Below are 7,003 nucleotides of genomic sequence, written 5' to 3' on the forward strand. Positions count from 1 at the left end.
GGACAGAGTGTTATGTGAAGCCGAGTAACAAGAGAAGCAGGATATCCTCCCATTCCTCACTCACCAGGCATCCACCATTCCAAGTTTCCCAATAAGAGTGCCAAACGAAGTCATACAACTATCCTGGATACCTGGAGGTCTACTACTCCTATCCCAGTACAGATCTATCACATTATTGAAGTCCCCCACCAGTAAAAAAGGGATTACTCCCCCCTTCTCAGAGAAGTCCCTTATCTCCCTTAGTTTGGTGCACATATATGGAGGTGGTATATATATTGCAGCTATACACATGAGTCTGCCAAATATTTTACACTTGACGGCCACACACTGTCCCTCTTTATCCACATACACTTCTATCTCTTCATATTGCACAGAGTAATGGATCAGCAGTGATACACCCCTTGCATAGTTGGAAAAGGTGGAATGATAGGCCTTCTGCACCCATCTCCTATTTAAAACATGCGTTGTCTCCTTTGTTAGATGCGTTTCTAGTAGACATATTACTGACGGGTTCTGGTCTTGAACATATTTAATTATTGCCGCTCTCCTAGACCTAGCTGATAACCCTCTAATATTCCAACTCAACACCTTAATTCTATCCCCCATTATCCCACCCAGTAAAACCATCAAACCTTGTAGTATCTCCCCATGCTGCCTCTACCCTACCCCTTTCCTCCCTCCCCCCCTGCTCCCCTCCCCTCCTGCTCCCCACCACTTCCTGTTTTTGAGTACTCCTGTGAAGCATCGGGTTTTCCAAACCTGGTCCATAATCCCTACTAAATTCCCCCCCACCTCCCTCGCCTTTTCCTCTTAGACACATTTTAAAACTTGTCCCTTTTTCCAACAATTCTCCACTCCCACCCTTTCTATGTATAATCACATTCCACTCAACCAATATAACAGTAAAATGGCGAACAGTAATTAAACTGGAATCTCAAATTGTAAACACCACCACCGCGCCTAATTAGGCAGTCCCCATTTCCTGCGAAGCTCACATCAAACCCTTCGCATTCCCACTGCATACTACCTCAATCCCAAAGGGAAGGAGGAAAAAAAAAAAGGGGGGGGAAAAAAAAAGAAGGGTCCCCTGTAAGCTCCTAAGGATGTCGTAGAGCCTCAGCCGGCCTTCTCCAACACACTGCAGATTCAGTCAGCTCATTCCTTCAAACGGATCCGCTTTTCGTTTGCGTCCAACCACTGCATGGCTTCCTCCGGAGTTGTAAAAAAGTGCACCCGCTCCAACACCGTCACTCTTAGCTTTGCTGGGAACATCATTGAGTATTGCACCCCAATCTCTCGCAGGCGCTTCTTTATTCCAGTAAAAGTCATACGTAGCTTTTGGACAGAAATGGAGTAGTCCGGGTATATGGAAATTCTCTGGCCGTCAATCATAAGATCCTCCATGTCTCTTGCCTTTCGCAGTATAGTGTCCCTGTCCCTGTAGTTGAGGAGCTTGGCTAGCATAGTGCGAGGGCCCCTGCCTGCTGGTTGTGGCTGCATCGGGACTCTGTGTGCATGTTCCACGGCATAGAGCTTGGATAAGACATTAGCCCAATTTTTTCACTAAGCCAGTCTTCTACATATTCAGTGGGGTTTCTTCCTTCCGCTTTCTCAGGGATGCCGACAATCCTGATGTTATTCCTTCTAGAGCGGTTCTCTAAATCATCATTTTTTGCCATGATTTCAGCTATCTGCTGTGCAAATGTTTTTTCAGACTTTTGTAGTTTTGTAATATGATCCTCTGTTATCCCCATTCTCTCCTCCACAGCTCCTGTTCTCAGGTCTGCTTTTTTGAGGTCTTTCTTAATGCCAGCAACCTCTGCCTGTAATCCCTTAATTTGCTTTGTCAGGGTAGTCAGAGCTTCTTTACAAAAAGACACCACTGCAAAAACGTCCTTTAGGCTATGTGCGCACAGTGCGTTTTTCGCGGCGTTTTTGCGCGTTTTTCGGGTGCGTTTTTGGCCTCAAAACTGCAGGACTTTGCTTCCCCAGCAAAGTCTATGAGTTTTCATTTTTGCTGTCCGCACACATCTGTTTTTTTTACCTGCGTTTTTGAGTTAAAAAAAAAAAATGGACATGTCAGTTCTTTCCTGCGTTTTCCTGCGTTTTCCCCCCATGCAATGCATTGGAAAAACGCAGAGATCAAAAACGCAGCCAAAAACGCACCAAATCGCGGCAAAAACGCATGCGTTTTCTGATGCGTTTTTTCGACGCAGGTGCGTTTTTGTGCGTTTTTAGCGGCCAAAAACGCACAAAAACGCAGCATCAAAAAGACGCAGTGTGCGAACCTAGCCTTAAAGTGGGGTTTTCTGTAGCCTCCTCTGCACTATGTGCTTTCTCCATCTCTCCTGTATTATCTTGCTGCTCTTCACCATCCCCATCTCATCAGAGCTGGCATTGTTTTCCCCCTCCTCTCCTTTCTCACCTCTGTTATCTACAGTGCCTACAAGTAGTATTCAACCCCCTGCAGATTTAGCAGGTTTGATAAGATGCAAATAAGTTAGAGCCTGCAAACTTCAAACAAGAGCAGGATTTATTAACAGATGCATAAATCTTACAAACCAACAAGTTATGTTGCTCAGTTAAATTTTAATACATTTTCAACATAAAAGTGTGGGTCAATTATTATTCAACCCCTAGGTTTAATATTTTGTGGAATAACCCTTGTTTGCAATTACAGCTAATAATCGTCTTTTATAAGACCTGATCAGGCCGGCACAGGTCTCTGGAGTTATCTTGGCTCACTCCTCCATGCAGATCTTCTCCAAGTTATCTAGGTTTTTTGGGTGTCTCATGTGGACTTTAATCTTGAGCTCCTTCCACATGTTTTCAATTGGGTTAAGGTCAGGAGCCTGACTAGGCCACTGCAACACCTTGATTTTTTCCCTCTTGAACCAGGCCTTGGTTTTCTTGGCTGTGTGCTTTGGGTCGTTGTCTTGTTGGAAGATGAAATGATGACCCATCTTAAGATCCTTGATGGAGGAGCAGAGGTTCTTGGCCAAAATCTCCAGGTAGGCCGTGCTATCCATCTTCCCATGGATGCGGACCAGATGGCCAGGCCCCTTGGCTGAGAAACAGCCCCACAGCATGATGCTGCCACAACCATGCTTGACTGTAGGGATGGTATTCTTGGGGTCGTTTGCAGTACCATCCAGTCTCCAAACGTCACGTGTGTGGTTGGCACCAAAGATCTCGATCTTGGTCTCATCAGACCAGAGAACCTTGAACCAGTCTGTCTCAGAGTCCTCCAAGTGATCATGAGCAAACTGTAGACGAGCCTTGACATGACGCTTTGAAAGTAAAGGTACCTTACGGGCTCGTCTGGAACGGAGACCATTGCGGTGAAGTACGTTACTTATGGTATTGACTGAAACCAATGTCCCCACTGCCATGAGATCTTCCCGGAGCTCCTTCCTTGTTGTCCTTGAGTTAGCCTTGACTCTTTGGACAAGCCTGGCCTCGGCGCGGGTCGAAACTTTCAAAGGCTGTCCAGGCCGTGGAAGGCTAACAGTAGTTCCATAAGCCTTCCACTTCCGGATGATGCTCCCAACAGTGGAGACAGGTAGGCCCAACTCATTGGAAAGGGTTTTGTACCCCTTGCCAGCCTTGTGACCCTCCACGATCTTGTCTCTGATGGCCTTGGAATGCTCCTTTGTCTTTCCCATGTTGACCAAGTATGAGTGCTGTTCACAAGTTTGGGGAGGGTCTTAATTAGTCAAAAAAAGGCTGGAAAAAGATAATTAATCCAAACATGTGAAGCTCATTGTTCTTTGTGCTTGAAATACTTCTTAATACTTTAGGGGAACCAAACAGAATTCTTGTGGTTTGAGGGGTTGAATAATAAATGACCCTCTGAATAAACTTTTCACAATTTAAAAAAAAAAAAAAAAGAAATAACATTCTTTTTTGCTGCAGTGCATTTCACACTTCCAGGCTGATCTACAGTCCAATTGTCACAATGCCAAGTTAATTCTGAATGTGTAAACCTGCTAAATCTGCAGGGGCTTGAATACTACTTGTAGGCACTGTATATGCTGAAGTGATTTCTCAGGAGTACAGGCAAACTTCTCCAGCCTTGCTACAACCTGCATTCTTTGTTGACAGGCTGCATTAGCTTTCTCAGCGTCCTCCCTTATCATGGCACCATCTTGAGAGCTGGGGACTTTCCCACCTCCATTATCTTTTTGCCTGCGACGGACCATGGCACCGCTCTGCATCCACCAGACTCACCCCAGACAAGTCCTCACCACCTTATCTTCTAGACAGCCGGCTGAGGCAGTGATAACAGCGGTGTTCAGGTATTTATCGTGGGTGTTTGCAGGAGAGCTCCACAGACAGGTCTCCTCACATTGCTGTCCAGGCAACGCCCCCAGTCAAATAACCCTTACACAGCCTGGAGGTGTGTTTGGGGTCATTGTCCTGTTGAAAAATAAATGATGGTCCAACTAAACACAAACCAGATGGAATAGCATGCTGCTGCAAGATGCTGTGGTAGCCATGCTGGTTCTGTATGCCTTCAATTTTGAATAAATCCCCAACAGTGTCACCAGCAAAGCACCCCCACACCATCACATCTCCTCCTCCATGCTTTACGGTGGGAACCAGACATGTAGAGCCCATCCATTCACCTTTTCTGAGTCGCACAAAGACACGGTGGTTGGATCCAAAGATCTCAAATTTGGACTCATCAGACCAAAGCACAGATTTCCACTGGTCTAATGTCCATTCCTTGTGTTCTTTAGCCCAAACAAGTCTCTTCTGCTTATTGCCTGTCCTTAGCAGTGGTTTCCGAGTAGCTATTTTACCATGAAGGCCAAGTGCACAAAGTCTCCTCTTAACAGTTGTTGTAGAGATGTGTTTGCTGCTAGAACGCTGTGTGGCATTGACCTGGTCTGTAATCTGAGCTGATGTTAACCTGCTATTTCTGAGGCTAGTGACTCGGATAAACTTATCCTCTGCAGCAAAGGTGACTCTTGGTCTGCCTTTCCTTGGGCGGTCCTCATGTGAGCCAGTTTGTTTGTAGTGTTTGATGGTTTTTGCCACTCCACTTGGGGACACTTTCAAAGTTTTCCCTATTTTTCGGACTGACTGACCTTCATTTTTTAAAGTAATGATGGCCACTCATTTTTCTTTACTTAGCGTTTTTTTTCTTGCCGTAATAGAAATTCCAACAGTCTATTCAGTAGGACTATTAGCTGTGTATCCATCAGACTTCTGCACAACACAACTGATGGTCCCAACCCCATTTCTAAGGCAAGAAATCCCGCTTATTAAACCTAGCAGGGCACACCTGTGAAGTGAAAACTTCAAAGCAGTAATCAAAGCAAAAGGTGGCTACTTTGAAGAACCTAGAATATAAGACATATTTTCAGTTGTTTCACACTTTGTTAAGTATTTAATTCCACATTTTATATATATATATATATATATATATATATATATATATATTTATATATACACTAGAAGGTGGCCTGATTCTAACGTATCGGGTAGTCTAGAATGTGTATGTAGGTAAGCAGATTGAATAATAATATAATCAGTAAGTCTTGAATAATGATGGTTCATTTTTTGCTCGTTGGTCTCCTGCTGTGCAGCACGCATCTGCGTGTTTGACAGTGGGAGACCAACGATCTGAATGGGCAGGGAGCCGGGGTAAGCTAGTAACCATGGTACACATCGGGTAACTATGCAAAGCGGTTTCCATAGTTACCCGATGTGTACGCTGGTTAACAGCGTACGCCGGCTCCAGCACACGTGTGCTGAGAGCCGTGGTAAGCTAGTAACCATGTTACACATTGGGTAACTTAGCAAAGCGGTTTCTATATTTACCCGATGTGTACCATGGTTACCAGCCTACGCCGGCTCCGGCACATGTGTGCCGGGAACCGGGGCAAGCTAGTAGTTTCACACATCCGGCTTTTCTCCACTTTGTCGGATCCGGCGCGCTGCTGTAGGCTGGTTTCAGACGTCCGTATTTTAGGTACGTGTGACATCAGTTTTTAACACGGATGTCACACGTACCCATGTTATTCTATGATGTGCCTCACACGTCAGTGTTTGCACACGGACCGTGTGACTTTTCATGGCCCCGCACGCACACACAGCATCTCCGGCACGGATGTCACACGGATCGCACACTGATGTGATCCGTGTGACATCAGTGTAAAACATACCGGAGAAAATATGGGTCTTTTTAATAACAATATTTTCTATATTTACTTCTCTCCAGCAATGCTGTCTCCGGCTCTGGTGCCTTCCGCTCCTTATCACCGCTCATTATACTCACTGAATATTCAGTGCCCTGTGGAGCTGGAAGCGGGAACAGCGCTGGGGACTTCAGTGCCGGGGACCGCATCGCTGGGTGAGTATACAGCAGAGTGTGTGTGTGTGTGTGTGTGTGTGTACATGCATGTGCGCTATGTGTGTATGCGCTCGGTGTATCCATGTGTGTCTGCTGTGTGTGTGTGTGCTCAGTGTGTGTGTACATGCATGTGTGCTATGTGTGTATGCGCTCAGTGTATCCATGTGTGTCTGCTATGTGTGTGTGCTCAGTGTGTGTGCTCGCTCAGTTGTGTGTGTGTGCTCAGTGTGTGTGTACATGCATGTGCGCTATGTGTGTATGTGCTCGGTGTATCCATGTGTCTGCTATGTGTGTGTGTGTGTGTCTGTCTGCTATGTGTGTGTGCTCAGTGTGTGTGTGTGTGTGTGCTCAGTGTGTGTGTACATGCATGTGCGCTATGTGTGTATGCGCTCAGTGTATCCATGTGTGTCTGTTATGTGTGTATATGTACTCTGTGTGTGTATACATGCATGTGCGCTATGTGTGTATGTGCTCGGTGTATCCATGTGTGTCTGCTGTGTGTGTGTGCTCAGTGTGTGTGTGCTCAGTGTGTGTGTGCTCAGTGTGTGTGTGCTCAGTGTGTGTGTGTGTGTGTGTGTGTATACATGCATGTGCGCTGTGTGTGTATGCGTTCGGTTTATCCATGTGTGTCTGCTATGTGTG

This window comes from Anomaloglossus baeobatrachus, chromosome 11 (genome assembly GCF_048569485.1).
Source record: "Anomaloglossus baeobatrachus isolate aAnoBae1 chromosome 11, aAnoBae1.hap1, whole genome shotgun sequence".
In the NCBI taxonomy this organism is placed as follows: Eukaryota; Metazoa; Chordata; class Amphibia; order Anura; family Aromobatidae; genus Anomaloglossus; species Anomaloglossus baeobatrachus.